This window comes from Pseudophryne corroboree, chromosome 12 (genome assembly GCF_028390025.1).
Source record: "Pseudophryne corroboree isolate aPseCor3 chromosome 12, aPseCor3.hap2, whole genome shotgun sequence".
NCBI classification, from domain to species: domain Eukaryota; kingdom Metazoa; phylum Chordata; class Amphibia; order Anura; family Myobatrachidae; genus Pseudophryne; species Pseudophryne corroboree.
Window position 1 is genome coordinate 94,617,302 of NC_086455.1, and position 19,466 is coordinate 94,636,767.

The window sequence follows — 19,466 nt, forward strand, 5'->3', positions numbered from 1 at the left end:
ATGATTCGCTATGGCGTAGCGGACGCTCGAGACCACGAGGAGATCACCAGCGGCGCAGACGCTCACAACGCTATACCTTTATGTCTAAACCTTTTATTAATGAAATACACAGAATACCTTAATGTGAATACAGGGTGTAAGTGCAACCTTGTGTAACCTGACTAACTACAAAGCTGCTTGAGCGTCACCGACGCTCAAGTGAACACTTAAAACTATGAGAAAATACACAGATACTGGTTTAGGGTCCAAAGCCTATTATCTGTATTATAACTATTATACTTGCAAAAAGAATCACAGTACAAATGATACACTACAATATAACAGAGACTTCCTAACCAACTAACTACACAAGAAATACAATACAATGCTATGCTGATCTAATACAATACAATACTAGTCAATGGGAGATACGAGAGAAGGAAAAGAGAGAGAGAGAGAGAGAGATATATATATGTATGAGAGAAATGGCTCACAGAAAGACAATGATTACGGAGAGAAACTTACGCACAAGGGTAAACGATCGCATGCGCCTGGACATCCAGCACCCGATTTTCAGCAATGAGAACCGTTGAAGAGTGAGCGCTGGATGTGGTCGGCCTGCCTATTTATGCCCCACACACAATGCAATCTTACAGTCCCTACAATCCCATTGTCCATTGGACGTCGGAATTCGGCCCTGCATCATAACAAAAGGTCATAGGTTGATTCATACAGGTGGGCTGTGACGATCTCAAACAGCTCAGGTGGGTGGGGAACTAGGTTTCCCGCCGCATACCTGAGTATGAGTAAATAGTAGAAATGGACATAAACTTCTTATGTCCATAACTATTCGCACGAGCGATTAATACGCTCCAAACCAACACCGGAATATTGCTATTTAAATACTCTTCCGATGGGTACCAAACACTACTGCATGACTCCTGTTAGACCCTTCTTACGATACAAAGAGGGATTCCTCAGCTCAGGGACATTCTATATTAACCAAACTTTCAGAATCTATCAAAGGGACCATGATCTACAAACTACATTATTACTGAAAATATGTAACGAATGAGTCGCACGCTACGATTACATAAACTCTACCGTAAATACGCATACCGTGCGCCCGCGGGTGCACGCTATTGCGGGTATGCGCCTTCACGGGAGAGCGTACGCATGCGCAGCGCAGACCAGTGTGCGGTGCAAATATGGCAACGTGCATAGAGATATTTTTCTGACTTTGACAGTCCACCCTTTGGCAGTCAATAATAACTGCCACTTCCTGAAACCATTTCAAAAGGAGAAAAATATATGTCAGGGGTTAATTCATTTCCATGGTTGGGTAAGGGAGGAGAGAGGAGTAGGTGTGAAGAGGGTATGACCTAGTGTGATAGCAGAAGCATGTGTGTATGAGTCCATGTTTGGGGGGTCATGTATCATCGTGCCGTACGTGTTGTAAATCAAGCTTCGAGGTATTGCGAAGTATACATTTGAATTCCTTCTTATCCCGTGGTACAGGTCTGTGGATGGGCTGTCAAACTTTACCGAGCTCATTTCGGCTTTCAGTTGTAACAAAATGGGGATGCACATTTTAGTTGATGATACATGAATGGGGGAAGTATGTGGTTGCTGATATCTGTGCCTGTATTCCTTATACTATGTGTGTTATTACCTGAGGGTTGTAGGGATGAAGATGAAGAACACTTATGGAAAATGCAATGATATTCTATGTCAGGTAAATGTACATCTGTCGTCGAAGTTTTGTTCGGTATCAGTTGAAAGTCGTCTTCTTTGCGCTGTTTTGCTCCTTAGGCATGAGCAACAAGCTTTGTCAGTGCCATCAGATTTACAAAAATGTTGGGCTAGCGTGAGTTTAAAAATACTAGGGAAACTGGGGATCCATGGCAAAGTTCATCAAGTGTCCATATCATAGGTTGTCAAAACTTCATCTTTGGTGCTTGTCTGTTGTCTGTATAGTGTCTCGTCAACTTCCTCGTCCAAGGGGGTCTTTGTATCTTGGAGAAAAGCAGAAAAACAGGTGAAAGAAACGGACCGTATAATCGCATTTTCATCACATTCTGGTTTCTATCATTGGGTCATAAATCAAATCCAGGTTAATTACAGTTTCCTCACTCCTCAAGCTCATCACTTTTGTACTTTGTTTGCACCTCATTAAAGCCTGCCCGCATCTAAATATCAATCCAATAGATATAACAACACCTAAGATACATAGGAGGAACTTTCCAACATCCATTATGACTCCTTGAGCCCAGTCTCCTAAACCGGAGAACCAATTTCGCGGGTTCAACCATGACACCCAACCAGTCAGCTCATTACCTACAGCAGCAAGGGTGAGATTGTGTTTTCGACGAAATTCCCACTTCAATTGGAGAATATCGTCCATCTTTTGGTCTATGACCTCTACTGGATCCTCGGTGCTATTGGTGATATACGTGCAACACTTTATGCCGTACTGTGTTGCCAATGTAACACAATATCCGCCTGTTACTGCTGTAAGATAATTAAGAACCATTCTATGCTGAACTAGTTCTGTTTTATAAGCTTGAAGTTCTCTTCCAGTGTATCTGAATGTGTCATCATACATTTCAGTGATATTATCTAACAAATTGGCGAGTGCGGAAATGTATCTATAATTCATCACTCCTCGAGCGGTGCGAGTGAAATCTAACGCTACCAGAACCTGAATCCCGGTGGATTCATGGATAAGATCAGAGGCCGGGTGCTCTAACCTTTCTGACAGTTGTCTTTTAACTCAGTGCTCGTAATGAGTGTGAGTATAAGGAGCTTGGGCACCACGGTGTATGTCCTTCATTTTGTCATGTGTAACAGTCATCACTTCAGGCAATACTTTTCCAATATAACACAATCCTTCAGAGTTTGGGGCAAGCCACTTGTACGCCTTTCTCCCGCATATGAAATATGCATCATCGGGGAGAACATATGGGACAGAGAAGGACATTACCATATTACACACCTTCCAGGTGAATTCTCCTGACCCTAATTCTTCCATCTGCTTAATGCACGTATCGGTTTGTACGATATGTGCACAGTATCCTGGTGATACCTCTCCAACTCTGGTAATCCTATTTCCTAAGGTATATCGATACCGGAAAGATTTTCCTCTACTGGCTATGTGGCGTACAAGCTCTGTATCTGTAGGCATTCTATCTGCTCTGTGTGAAAAGGTCATGGTAAGGTTGCTCCATGACACTTCCCAATTTCCCGGCTTACGGGGATTGGAGATATTAAAACATAAGAGGGACCTATCCACATGGTATTGGTGGAGCTTCAAACTAGGAGGGCTGGAGATGTTAAACCTCCGGTCCACCGGTCTCCCACCACTTAGCTCAAGTACCTCCCCTAACGTTAAAGGAAATGGCACTAGCCCTGATTTGCTATGACCCTGAGGTACTTGAGAGCATACCCAACAATCTGTTTGGTTTAATACGTTACCCACTAAGGAGTGATAGTCACTCAATGGATGCCGGTCCATATGGATATTAAAACTGGATTGGCATTTCTTTATGCACCCATCCTCAATCAAATTGTCACAGAGCCTACAGATACAGTTTTCTTCAGCTAACAATCCATCACAATTTCTTCTATCGGATCGTTTTCTGATACTCGCCTTTGCTTGTTGGCTTGGTTGATCTTGGAAAACTGCGCCTCCATCATCATAATCGGAACCCATTCCAGAACCTTTCTCGACCTCTATGGTACTCTCGCCGGAACAGACTGCTCTGGTCAACATCATGGTTAACATCAAAATCCGGATCACAGTCTCTTGGGGCAAGTCCATCTTTGAGGAGGAAATAGAGAAGAATGAGAAGGGGGAAAAAGAAATTTTTAAGGGAGAGGGGGATGGGAAGTGGAGAAAACAATAAAAGGGAGAAGGGGGTCAACAACTGCTTTCGGTCTTCAAGGCTCAGGTGCCGCCTCAGTCCTCCTGGAACAGACACTCCAGTGATACAACCTCTACCGTCTGTTCCTTATCACGGGACTTCTCTGGATCAGCAACCTTTTTGCAGTGGGATGAATGGACCCAAGTCTCTCTCTCAGCAACCTTCAATGCTGTGGTGCTAGTCAATAAGACCTGGTATGGTCCTTCCCATCTATCAATAAGACAACCTGAGCGTAGAAAATTTCGTATCATTACATAATCCCCAGGCTCAATGTCATGACAATTACTATCTGGTAAATCAGGAATCACCAACTTCAGATTATCATTTTGATTCCTCAACTGTTTACTCATGTTAATCAAGTATTTTACAGTTACTTCATTGTTACATTTCAAATCATCCTGAGGGTTAATCATGACATGCGGTTGTCGACCAAACAAGATTTCAAAAGGGGACAGATTAAGAGGGGACCTGGGAGTGGTTCTGATACTGTACAATACAATGGGTAAAGCTTCTGGCCATGTCAATCCTGTCTCTGCCATCACTTTACTCAATTTATTTTTAATAGTGCTGTTCACTCTTTCGACCTTCGCACTCGCCTGTGGACGGTACGGAGTGTGCAGCTTGCTATCAATTCCCATCAACTTACACATTCCTTGAAAGACATCACCTGTAAAATGGGTACCCCTATCACTTTCAATGATTCTAGGGATATCATATCTACATACAAATTCCTGCACAATTTTCTTAGCTGTAAACATAGCGGTATTTGTAGCTGCTGGAAATGCTTCGACCCAATTCGAGAAAACATCTATACAAACAAGTACATATTTCAAATTTCGACATGGGGGTAATTGAATGAAGTCAATTTGTATTACCTGGAAAGGGCCGCCGGCAGGTGGGATATGGGAAGGTTCTGTAGGTATTGCTTTTCCAATATTCTTTCTCAGACAGGTAAGGCATGACATTGCTCTTTTACCCGCATGAGAGGAGAATCCTGGGGCGCACCAGTATGCTCTTACCAATTTGCACATCCCCTCCTTGCCTAGATGAGTCAGCCCGTGAGCTGCTTCAGCCAGACATGGAAGGTATGTCCTGGGGGCCACTGGTTTACCATGTCCATCCGTCCAGAGCCCTGAGGACTCCTGGCCATATCCCTTTGCCTTCCAGACTGCCTTTTCCTGTGTGGAACACAAATTCTGCATCTCACACAACTTCTGTGTGTTGATGGTATTAAATACCATCAGTTGTGTGGTGTCTGTCTGTATGGGGGTAGCAGCTGCAAGCTTAGCTGCTTCGTCTGCTCGGCTGTTACCAAGTGACACTGGGTCTTGACTATATGTGTGTGCTTTACATTTGATAACAGCCACTCTGTCGGGTTCCTGTATCGCTGTTAGAAGCCTTTTTATGTGAGTTGCGTGCGCTACCGGTGTACCAGCTGCCGTCATGAAATTTCTGAGGCGCCATAGGGCTCCGAAATCATGGACTACCCCGAAGGCGTATCTAGAATCGGTGTAGATATTGGCTGACTTACCCTTAGCCAATTCACATGCTCTGGTTAGGGCGACCAGTTCAGCAACCTGGGCTGAGTGAGGTGGGCCTAGCGGTTCCGCTTCTATGGTGTCTTGGTCATCTACGACTGCGTATCCAGTACACAAGTCTCCCGAGTCTGACTGTCTGTGACAACTACCGTCCGTGTAGAACGTGAGTTCTGCATCTTCCAGTGGGTTGTCACTGATGTCAGGCCTTGCGGTAAAATTTTGGGTCAAATATTCCATACAATCATGTGTATCTTCCTTTGTATTGAATCCTCCTTCCCCAGCACTCTCACCTTCCACCCTTTGTGCCTGACCAGGCACACCTGGGAGATATGTTGCAGGATTTAATGCACTGCATCTCCTTATGGTGATGTTTACGGGGGCCATTAGTGCCAATTCCCATCTTGTAAACCTCGCTGATGAGACGTGTCTGGTTTGGGCAGAATTCAATAAGGCTGATACTGCATGTGGCGTATGGATTGTGAGGTTGTGGCCTAGCACGACGTCTTCGCTTTTTGTCACTAGCAATGCTATCGCAGCAACGCTTCGCAAGCATGTGGGGAGGGATCGCGCTACCGTGTCTAGCTGAGCGCTGTAGTATGCAACTGGCCTGCTGGCATCACCGTGTCTTTGGGTTAGTACACCTGCTGCACAACCAGCACTTTCTGTTCCGTATAGTTCAAAGGGTTTCCCATAGTCTGGCATACCTAGTGCTGGCGCCTGCGTTAGGCACTGTTTGAGTCTCTCAAATGCTGTTTCGGATTCGTCTGTATGCGAGATCCTATCAGGTTTGTTTGAGGAGACCATTTCCTGCAAAGGTAACGCCAATATGGAAAACCCTGGGATCCAATTACGGCAATACCCACACATTCCTAAAAACGTCCTGATCTGTTGCTGGGTTTGTGGCAGTGTCATGTCTCTAATTGCTTGGATTCTATCAGTGGTCAGGTGTCTCAGTCCTTGTGTTAGACAGTGTCCCAAATATTTTACCTTAGTTTGGCATAATTGCAACTTGTCTTTGGACACCTTGTGTCCGGTGTCTGAAAGATGAAACAGGAGCTGTTTCGTATCCTTCAGAGATGCTTCCAGTGAATCTGAACACAGTAATAAATCGTCCACATACTGTATCAATACTGATCCACTGTCTGGTTGGAAAGACTGTAAACAATCATGCAAAGCCTGAGAAAATATACTTGGACTATCTATGAAACCTTGGGGTAATCGAGTCCACGTGTATTGGACTCCTCTGTATGTGAATGCAAACAAATATTGGCTGTCAGGGTGCAGAGGTACCGAAAAGAAAGCGGAGCAGAGGTCAATAACAGTGAAAAATTTGGCAGTGGGAGGGATTTGCATTAGGATGACAGCTGGATTTGGCACTACGGGGAACTGACTCTCAACTATTTTGTTAATCCCCCTTAGATCCTGCACTAGCCTGTAACCCCTCCCCCCACTCTTCTTAACAGGGAAGATGGGACTATTGGCAGTGCTGGACGTTCTTACTAGAATGCCCTGTTGTAGCAAGCGCTCTATTACTGGGTAAACTCCTAACTCCACCTCTGGCTTCAGAGGATATTGTGGGATTTTTGGAGCTATCCTACCATCTTTTACTTGTACCACTACTGGAGCTACGTTTGCCATTAATCCAGTGTCCTGTCCGTCTTTTGTCCAAAGTGACTCTGGTATCTGAGATGTCATCTCTTCTATTTGGGATGGATTCCTATTTGTCATAATGGTATGTGACATTAATTTTGATGGGGAGTCTAACATGTCTCGCACTTCCTGAGCGTGTTTCTCAGGTATGTCCAAGAATACACCTTCAGGAGTACAATAAATGACGCACCCCATTTTACACAGTAAGTCTCTTCCCAGGAGATTGGTTGGTGCCGATGCAGCCAGCAAAAAGGAATGCTTGGTATGCAAAGGCCCTATTGTAATCTCGGCTGGTTTGCTAACAGGGTAGTGCTGGACTACTCCTGTTACTCCCATGGCTGGAATTGTCCTACCAGTGGTTCTCATGCCCACTGTCGAATTTATCACTGACTTGGCCGCCCCTGTGTCTACAAGAAAGTTTAAAGTTTTACCAGCTACATTGATTGCGACCTCGGGTTCACTTTCAAGGTTGGCAATCAATTTCACCGGCTGCAGATTACAGGTATGGCCACACCCCTATTGGGTATGGTGACCTCCCTGAATCCCGCTGGCAGCAACTATTTGTGAGGGAGATAGTTGGGAACTACCAGAGGCATGCCAGTCTCTGTTTGGGGGATATCTTTTTGTTTCCCCTGTATGTGGCTCATAACTCCGTTTCTGCGGACCTTGCTCCCAATGTCGTGTGTCGTGTCGTTGTCTAGGGGTTCGGTATGAGTTTCGTGGATTCTTTACTCTACAATCTCGTGCCATGTGTCCCTGTTTGTGACAAGAATAACAAGTAACCATACTTGACTTACCCACAGGATTTGGTGATACAAACAAAGGCTGCCTTGTGGTCAGAGCCTGTATACTTACTGACATTAATTTGTCACCTTGTTGTTCCCTGTGTCTGTTGATGTTTCTGTCGTGATCAATAGCAGCCTCTCTCAAAGTAGCCACAGACAGACCTCGCCAACATGGTTGCGTGGTCTGTACCCTAGTCTTCAATGACTCTTTTAAACCATCCATCAGTACCGATACTGCTACTTCCCGATGGTTTGTGTCTGTTTTAATGTCCTCTATACCTGTGTATTTTGCCATTTCTAATAATGCTCGGTGAAAATACTCTGCAGCTGTCTCTGACTCCTTCTGTTTAATGGAGAATATCTTATTCCATTTAGCTACTGCTGGGAAATGCTCTTTTAGCTGCAAGTTTATTCTTTTCACATTATCTTGGTTGTACACATCTGTAAGAGGTACATCATGATCTAGTCCGCAATCAGCCAAAAATTGAGTTGCGTCGACATTTGAGGGTAAACATGCTCTCAGCAATATCTGCCAGTCTTTATTGTTGGGCTCTACAGTGTTACCTAAGTCTCTGATGTATTTTTGACTGGCAACTAAGTCTTTTCTAGGGTCAGGAAATTCAGACACTATGGTCCTTAATTCCATTCGGGAAAATGGAGTGTACATGGCGATGTTCCTAATGGGAGTGGCTCCTGATGCGTCTGTTTTCCCATTTGGTACTGCTATTACTCTAACAGGTGTGATTCTAACAACCTCATTCTGTGTAGATTCTACAGGCTGTGGTGAAATAGTTTCAGCATAATGCATGGTGCCGTACTTACCAGTTGATACGACCTCACCTATCCCTCCGCTAGGGACCTTTACTAATCTCGTGGGTGGAGCTGTGCCTACTGTGGTCTCTGCTATGGTGGCTGCTAGAGAGAGCGCTGAAATCGTTGCCGATTCGTCCTCTTGATCACACTCCTGAGGAAAGTTCAAAACAGGGTACAACTTGCACGGGTCAATACTTGCATGGGTTAATGAGTTAACATTATCATTAACATTTACACAGTTACTAAGTGATTTTGTGTTACACCTTAGTGCGTCTTTCTCCGTAATCAACTTCTCTCCTGATATATATGGTGGCGGCGGGGCCGTGGCAATTAATTTTCTGTTAGTGCCAGATCCCGCCGCCTGAGCCAAACCTCTCTGTATCTCACCTTCCTGTTGCCACAACTGTAAATAATCATAATGCTGAATTCGTCTCTTTGTTGATTTTATGAGACATATCCTCCTCCTTAAATTTTGTAACACTTCTGAGCTGAAGCTCCCTATTCTTGGGAATTTCTCCCCGTCATGCACAGTCATTCTCTCCCATTCATCACATAAAGTTTCTGTGTGACTTCCATATTTCTCACACATGATATACCTGGCCGACCCAATTGGCCGGACCACTGAATCAACCCGAACCGAGGTTGATCGCCCCCTACCTGAACAAGTGGCCCCCATAGTTCGAAAGTGTTGCTTTATTTAGCCAACCCTTTACGAAAAACCAAATGCCAATAATAGGCTGACGGTGGCGGTTTACCGAGTACCCCACTCACTCGCCCACGCCGACCTATACGACCTGATCACACAGATATGGTGCTGGCGTACTCGACCTAGGGCCCCTATGGAACCTTCGGTTTACTGGAACATATGAGGGTTACCCGCAGGACACTTACTCTTTCCAGTAAAGGTGGGGTTGTTAGATAGTTCCTGAGTGACCAGCGAACTTCCCTTAAAATAAAAAAATTACACAAATCACGTCAGAATGTACAAATAGCGTTTGTGACCACTTTACTCTAATGGTATTAGGTCAGATTACTAACTACTGCACACACTTACGTGCGGTCCAGTTGTTCAGTACACAAACAACTAAGCTTATGTACGGAAAGACCAATGGAATCGAAACTTACGACTGCGAATTCCTTCAGCCAGAGCTTATATGGCCTATATGGGTGTTGCACCAACCCTTTTCGGTGTTGTGCCTGTGAACTGTATAGCGGACTTCCTTGTCGGCTGTACCTGGACCTCCTGGTCTGTTATGACCTCCTGGTCTTGTTACAGTATGACCTCCTGGTCTGCTATACTCTAATGCTCAAAATTGTATTTAACCAGAGATGCCTCCCTAGCCACCGTGCACGTCACTTACACGCATGTACCTCACGAGTACTCGACTTTTCTTGTGGTTCAACCTTTAAAATTGTAAAAACACTCACTCATCACATGTACACTTTTGTTTCTATTTCTATTTCTGCGCAGAAAATTTTCTTCAGCCCAGCTGTGTTACTAATTAGGAGCAGGATCTGTTAATTTAAATTTTTTGGATTTCCAAAAATAGACTTGCGTTATTTACCGCCTGTTGCGCTATTTATCACGTTGCGTTAAAAATCAACTTATCGTGACTTGAGCTACGTGGGCGTAACCGGACGCTACGTTGCGTAATGAACGCTGCGTGCGTCCGCCTTTGGATTGCGTACGCTAGTCTTTGTTAGAGACACGTGTACGCAAAACAAAGATCCACCGTAACACAATATACTTTTATCAATGTAAACGATCCCTGATCATCTACCGCGTACCCCACTGGCTTTGCCTTATCTCCCAGGCAAACCTGTGTGTTTGTCTACACTTTTAACTATTACCTCTATCCTTAAACTATGAAATAACAGCAAGTCTCTTTTAGCACTTTTCTATCAACTGTAAAAACTGGCAGACAGGATGGTGATATATGACAAATGAAATACACAGATGGAAAAGAAGTGCAGATATATATGTATGCGTGCGTATATACGCAAGACAGAAGAAAAATAAACAGTTTTAAAAAGAAGAAAGAAAAAAAAAACAAAAAAAACAAGCGTTTTGTTCTTACCTCCGGTTCCCGGATTCCTTCAGCACTCGTTATCTAAGCGAAGCAGACGCTTATCCCGTCAGCACTACGAGACAACCTCCCGCCCTTTGCTGAGGGATAATGTCTGCTGATCTACCTAGTGCAGATATGTGAAGGACAGGACGAGCCGCCAATTGATAAAGCTCAATATTTATCGTATATACAACCCTTTATGAGGTCTAAGAACACTGTACGCTGTTTACTTAAGAAGTACCGTAAGGGTACGCAAGTTGCGTAACGATCGCTCAGCCGTAGGCGAGACGCTCAAGCGTCACGTTCGCTCACGGCCCAGAGATCACAGGCAAGCACTCTGTTGGCTATGACTAACGTAATGATTCGCTATGGCATAGCGGACGCTCGAGACCACGATGAGATCACCAGCGGCGCAGACGCTCACAACGCTATACCTTTATGTCTAAACCTTTTATTAATGAAATACACAGAATACCTTAATGTGAATACAGGGTGTAAGTGCAACCTTGTGTAACCTGACTAACTACAAAGCTGCTTGAGCGTCACCGACGCTCAAGTGAACACTTAAAACTATGAGAAAATACACAGATACTGGTTTAGGGTCCAAAGCCTATTATCTGTATTATAACTATTATACTTGCAAAAAGAATCACAGTACAAATGATACACTACAATATAACAGAGACTTCCTAACCAACTAACTACACAAGAAATACAATACAATGCTATGCTGATCTAATACAATACAATACTAGTCAATGGGAGATACGAGAGAAGGAAAAGAGAGAGAGAGAGAGAGAGATATATATATGTATGAGAGAAATGGCTCACAGAAAGACAATGATTACGGAGAGAAACTTACGCACAAGGGTAAACGATCGCATGCGCCTGGACATCCAGCACCCGATTTTCAGCAATGAGAACCGTTGAAGAGTGAGCGCTGGATGTGGTCGGCCTGCCTATTTATGCCCCACACACAATGCAATCTTACAGTCCCTACAATCCCATTGTCCATTGGACGTCGGAATTCGGCCCTGCATCATAACAAAAGGTCATAGGTTGATTCATACAGGTGGGCTGTGACGATCTCAAACAGCTCAGGTGGGTGGGGAACTAGGTTTCCCGCCGCATACCTGAGTATGAGTAAATAGTAGAAATGGACATAAACTTCTTATGTCCATAACTATTCGCACGAGCGATTAATATGCTCCAAACCAACACCGGAATATTGCTATTTAAATACTCTTCCGATGGGTACCAAACACTACTGCATGACTCCTGTTAGACCCTTCTTACGATACAAAGAGGGATTCCTCAGCTCAGGGACATTCTATATTAACCAAACTTTCAGAATCTATCAAAGGGACCATGATCTACAAACTACATTATTACTGAAAATATGTAACGAATGAGTCGCACGCTACGATTACATAAACTCTACCGTAAATACGCATACCGTGCGCCCGCGGGTGCACGCTATTGCGGGTATGCGCCTTCACGGGAGAGCGTACGCATGCGCAGCGCAGACCAGTGTGCAGTGCAAATATGGCAACGTGCATAGAGATATTTTTCTGACTTTGACACCAGACATGTCAATGTTCTTATTCATCCCACGGACAACTGTCTCCCCGGGTGCCTGATTTAAACAAACCACATCACCATCAGAATCCTCCTCGTCAACTTCCTCCTCAGCGCCAGCAACACCCATATCCTCATCCTGGTGTACTTCAACAGTGATATCTTCAATTTCAATATCACAAAATGCACTGTGGGTGCTCCTTCCAGCACTTGCAGAGGGTGTACAAATGGTGGAAGGAGCCACCTCTTCCTGTCCAGTGTTGGGAAGGTCAGGCATTGCACCCGCCAACACATTTGGACTCTCCTTGGGGATTTGTGATTTAGAATGCACAGTTGTTTGCTGTGTTTTTGCCAGCTTAACTCTTTTCATTTTTCTAGCGGGAGGATGAGTGCTTCCATCCTCATGTGAAGCTGAACCACTAGTCATGAGGAACATAGGAGAGGGCCTTAACCGTTCCTTGCCACTCCGTGTCGTAAATGGCATATTGGCAAGTTTACTCTTCTCCTCAGACGATTTTAATTTATATTTTTGGGTCATTTCGCTGAACTTTTGCTTTTTGGATTTTACATGCTCTCTATTATGACATTGAACATCGGCCTTGGCAGACGACGTTGATGGCATTTCATTGTCTCTGCCTTGACTAGTGGCAGCAGCTTCAGCACTAGGTGGAAGTGGATCTTGATTTTTCCCTATTTTACCCTCCACATTTTTGTTCTCCATTTTTTAATGTGTGGAATTATATGCCAGTAATATATCTGGAATTAGACGGCAGTAATGTCTGGAATTAGATACCACTAGATCAGGGGTGGGCAATTATTTCAGCTGAGGGGCCACTTGACATTTCCTGTCAGTATCCGAGGGCCACATACAAAATAGCAGCTCGCCCCACTTGCCAAAAATATAGGGACGTGGCTTCATGTGGAAGGGGTGTGGGCAAAAAATAATACAGATTCATATTAGGCTGCACAATAGTTTTCATTTACACATTAACATTTTATTTAGGATAATTATTGTGCAGCAAGCAAATTATCCAGTGTCTTATGGCCCCTGGGGAAAGGTGTGACACGGTGACAGAATACGGTGGGGGTGACACAGTGACAGAACACGGTGGGGGTGACACGGTGACAGCACACGGTGGGGGTGACACGGTGACAGCACACGGTGGGGGTGACAGAACACGGGGGGTGTGACACAGTGACAGAACACGGTGGGGGTGACACGGTGACAGAACATGGGGGGGGTGACACGGTGACAGAACACGGGGAGGGGGGGTGACAGTGACAGAACACGGGTGTGTGACACGGTGACTGAACACGGTGGGGGTGACACGGTGACAGAACACGGGGAGGGGGGGTGACAGTGATAGAACACGGGTGTGTGACACAGTGACAGAAAACGGTGGGGGTGACACAGTGACAGAACACAGGGAGGGGGGGTGACAGTGACAGAACACGGATGTGTGACACGGTGACAGAACACGGGGGGTGTGACACAGTGAAAGAATACGGGGAGGGGGGGTGACAGTGACAGAACATGGTGGGGGTGACACGGTGACAGAACACAGGGGGGTGACACAGTGACAGAACACAGTGGGGGTGACAGTGACAGAACACGGATGTGTGACACGGTGACAGAACACGGGGGGGTGTGACACAGTGAAAGAACACGGGGAGGGGGGGTGACAGAACACGGTGGGGGTGACAGTGACAGAACACGGGGGAGGTGACACAGTGACAGAACACGGGGGGTGTGACACAGTGACAGAACACGGTGGGGGTGACAGTGACAGAACACGGATGTGTGACACGGTGACAGAACACGGGGGTTGTGACACAGTGAAAGAACATGGGGAGGGGGGTGACAGAACACGGTGGGGGTGACAGTGACAGAACACGGGGGGTGTGACATGGTGACAGAACATGGTGGGGTTGACAGTGACAGAACACGGGGAGGTGACATAGTGACAGAACACGGGGGTGTGACACAGTGACAGAACACAGGGTGTGTGACACAGTGACAGAACACGGGGGGGTGACAGTGACAGAACACGGGGGGGTGACAGTGACAGAACACGGCGGGGGTGACACAGTGGCAGAACACGGGGGGGGGGTTACATAGTGACAGAACATGGGGGTGACATGGTGACAGAACACCGGAGGGGTTGGTACAGCGAGAGCTAAAGATCTCTCCCCCAAACCTAAAAACAGTCTGACGCCACTGCCCGCACACACAAATATATGCACACTATCACACACACACACACACACACACACACACACACACACACACACACACACACACACTTTCTTTCACTTTTCCCAATAACTTACTGATCTGATGGATAACTTACTGATGGATCTGTAGCAGTCTGGCTCTTGTCCCGTGTAGCCCCGCCCCCTGAGGTTCCGTGTAGCCCCGCCCCCTCATCGGCTCGTGGCCCCGCCCCCTTCTCGGCTGAACACAGCCGTTGTCACTGGGGACTCTGGAGGAGGCTGCTACAACGCAGTAGGGGAGAGAGGCGTCGCTGGCAGCTTGGAGGTACTGCAGTGCAGAGCAATGACAAGCAGCTCAGCCGCTCGGGCCGCTTGTCATTGCTCGCTGGTGGGAGGCAGTGGGCCGGGCAGGATCGGTTTGCGGGCCGCATCCGGCCCGCGGGCCGTATTTTGCCCACCCCTACACTAGATAGATACCAGATACCACTGTGACTGGAATGATGATGACCTATGCACAGTGACAGGACACTACCACAGCACCCTACAGCAGCAAGATGCAGCAAAAGACACTGAGCACTGACCAGTGATACTGAGCACTGATGATACTACTGAGCAGTGATACTGAGCACTGATGATACTACTGAGCAGTGATACTGAGCACTGATACTACTGAGAACTGACACTGAGCAGCATGATGCAACACAAGACACTGATCACTGATCACTAACCAGTGATACTGAGCACTGATGATACTACTGAGCAGTGATACTGAGCACTGATGATACTACTGAGCAGTGATACTGAGAACTGACACTGAGCAGCACGATGCAGCACAAGACACTGAGCACTGAGCAGTGAAGTCTCACTGCTCAGTGCTCAGTGTCTTGTTCTGCATCGTGCTGCTCAGTGTCAGTTCTCAGTTTCACTGCTCAGTAGTATCATCAGTGCTCAGTATCACTGCTCAGTGCTCAGTGTCTTGAGCACTGATGATACTACTGAGCAGTGATACTGAGCACTGATAATACTACTGAGCAGTGATACTGAGAACTGACACTGAGCAGCATAATTCAGCACAACACACTGAGCACTGACCAGTGATACTGAGCACTAATGATACTACTGAGCAGTGATACTGAACACTGATACTACTGAGAACTGACACTGAGCAGCACAATGCAGCATAAGACACTGATCACTGACCAGTGATACTGAGCACTGATGATACTACTGAGCAGTGATACTACTGAGAACTGACACTGAGCAGCACGATGCAACACAAGACACTGTACTAGTATTAGGATTAGTGAGCAGCATAAAAGCACTCTGGAATTGTCACCCCCCAGATACCACTATGACTGGAATGATGATGAATGATGCACAGTCACAGGACACTACTACCACAGCACCCTACAGCAGCAAGATGCAGCACAAGACACTGTACTAGTATTAATAATGTATTACTGAGCAGCACGATGCAGCATAAGACAATGAGCAGTGATACTGAGCACTGATGATACTACTGAGAACTGACACTGAGCAACACGATGCAGCACAGGACATGGTACTAGTATTAGTATTAGTGAGCAGCACAAAAGCACTCTGGAATTGTCACCCCCCAGATACCACAAAGCACCCTGGAATTGTCACCCCCCAGATACCACTGTGACTGGAATGATGATGACTGATGCACATTTACAGGACACTACTACAACAGCACCCTACAGCAGCAAGATACAGCACAAGACACTGTACTAGTATTAGTATTATTGAGCAGCACGATGCAGCACAAGACAATGAGCACTGATACTGAGCACTGATACTGAGAACTGACACTGAGAGAACATAGCCACGTCCTCTCTTTACTCTCTACAATGCTGGAGTGAAAATGGCGGCGATGCGCAGCTCTTTATATGGAATCCAAATCCCGCGAGAATCCGACAGCAGGATGATGACTTTTTGCCTCGTTCGGGTTTTCCGAGTCAGGCGGGAATAACCGAGCCGGGCTCGGAACCATGTTTGACACGTGGGGGTAAATTTACTAAAATGGGAGTTCTATCTAAGATGGGATGTTGCCCATAGCAACCAATCAGATTGTACTTCTCATTTATCTAGCACCTTCTAGAAGATAATACCTGGAATCTGATTGGTTGCTATGGGCAACATACCATTTTAAATAGAACTCCCATCTTAGTAAATTTACCCCGTGAAGTTCGGTAGGGTTCGGTTCTCGGCGATCCGAACCCGCTAATCTCCTCCAATCTTCTAACCATACTTCCCCACAGCACTGCTGCCCCCTCCTCATTCAGGTGCAATCAGTCACAACAAAAAAGATGGTGCCAGACTGAGAACACAAACCAGGAACACAAACCCCTCTTTCCTGCACCAATCCCTAAACCACACACTTACCTCCCTAATCTCCCTCTGCCTCAATGGGTTAGCGCGTGGCACAGGTAATATTTCAGAGAATATTACCTTAGATGTCTTTGCCTTAAGTTTCTTGCCTAAGTCCCTATAGTCTTTCTTAAGGACATCCCACCGTCCACTAAATTTGTCGTTGGTGCCAACGTACACCAAGACCGCAGGGTCATTCTTAGCCTCTCCCAACAATCTATCTACCCGGTCTGCGATGTGCCGCACCCGAGCACCCGGGAGACAACAGGCGATCATGGTCCCGGTAACAGATAATGGAATCCCCTACCACCACAATCTGAGGTACCTCACTCATCTTTTTTCCCAACTGCAGCAAAGGGACCGCTCCTCTGATTGCTAGAGGGAACAATCTCCTCCAGCACCGTCATTTCCTCACTACAATCCACCAAATCCTTTTCCAATTGGGCAAATTTATTTGGGTTTGGTAGTTCAGAGATGTCAAGCCTCCCCCTCTTTTTCTTCCTTCTAACTGGGACCCAAGCCTGGTCATCCTCATCTACCGGTGACCCCTCCCGCAACTCCTCCACCGTTCTATCTAAGGCTTGCTCGAGAATGTGAATCTCCCTCAGCCACATAACGGTTTGCTCTAGATCAGTTACCTGTGCTTCCAGGGCAACCAGTCGCACACACCTCGTGCAGATGTAATCACACTGGGATGGTTGCTCCAGGTGCGCGTACATCATGCATGACATGCACTGAGTGAGATCCCCTATCTCAGCCCCACCCATATTGCTTTTAAGGTCTAACTCCCTGCTACCTTCAGAAGAAAATGAAGAAGCAAAACAATCCAAGCAATGCAATACAGTACTATAGCCTAGCTGTGACTTGAACAATATACAACAGTAGGACAGTCATTGAATAAAAAAAAAAAGACTCACTTATACAATACTGAAGTTGGGCTTATACTTAGCTATCCTTGTGCGCCCCTTGATCCTCCTCTTTTATGCAACAGTAGAACCTGCCACCCCAAGTGGCAGCAGCAGCAATAGCAGCTGACTCCGTCCTCTCCACTGATGGCTGCAGCAGCAAACTCCATCCCCTTGTGCAGCTCAGCAGTAGGTTATGACCCCACAGGCTGGCTGTGTCGGCAGCAATTTGCAGCAGCTTCACCGGGCAGTACCTAGTACAGACACACACACACCAAAACAAAACAAAAACAAATCATGCAGCCCCACGCACACAAAAACTCAGCCACACACACACTCAGAATCTCAGCCCCTCACACACACACAAAGTCTCAGCCCCTCACACACACAGTCTCAGCCTCTCTCTCTCTCTCTCACACACACACACACACACACACACACACACACACACACACACACACAGTCTCAGCCCCTCACACACACACAAGTCTCAGCCCCTCACACACACACAAAGTCTCAACCCCTCACACACACACAAAGTCTCAGCCCCTCAGTCACTCAATTTACAGCCCCGCGCTCCAAAATGCAGTCCCACTCAACTTCCAGAGAGATCGGCAGCGGCAGCTGTTACTCTTGCTGCACGCTCCGCTCTGGTCTCCTCACCGGTGCACCATCTACCCCCCTCTGGTACCCAGTACCTGATTTACCCGATCTGGTCCCTCCTCCCTGGCACCTCCGCACACTCCTCCTCCTCCCGCGCTTCTGACCTCACATGCACGTCCGACCTCATGTGCATGTCTGACCTTGGGTCCGGTTCCCAGCGCCTCCTCCTTCACTGTGGGAAAACATGTGAGGTCCACATGTGAACAGAAAACCCTGACCAGAGATCTAGGCTGCCCAGCTCTGGAACCCGAATTCAGGCTGCAGATGGTGAACTGGGTCCCGGACATATTTCTGGAAGTAAGTCTAGGTGGGAAAACTTCCCCCATCTCAGACTGAACATCACCGGGGTGGATCCCAATCCTCCAGGATGGGATGGTCAAAGGAAAGTGACCACTCCCCACTGTCCATAGAGGACAATGGTAGCAGTGCTTGTGACCAAGGCATGCACAGCACATGGGTAAACGGTGATTGGTTGTATGGCCGATACGGCAGATGGGCGACCTGGTGGCACTGGGGGTGGGGTGACGGGGGAGTGAAGTTTCTTCACTCCCCCATAACCCGGCTCCATATGCATGCATGCTAATATGGATGAGATTGGCCATATTGGCCTGCATGCATAAGCGACCCGGCACCAACGATGAACGAGTGTGGAGCCACGCATCGTTCATCGTTGGTGCCTACACACTCACCGATATGAATGAGTTCTCATTCATTAATGAACGAGAACGTTCATATCAATCACTGTTATTGGCCAGTGTGTAGGGCCCTTTAGCGTTATGAACAATATGTGTATGTGAATGCATGTTGACCAGCACAGCTGACCCTAGATTGCATTACTATGGCTAATTAATACACACTACCAGTGAGAAAATGTTATGCTGATGAAAGGTGATAGATTACACTATATTTGACTAGGCAAACAACAGCCCAACATACCTTCATTAAGTATGTATTAATG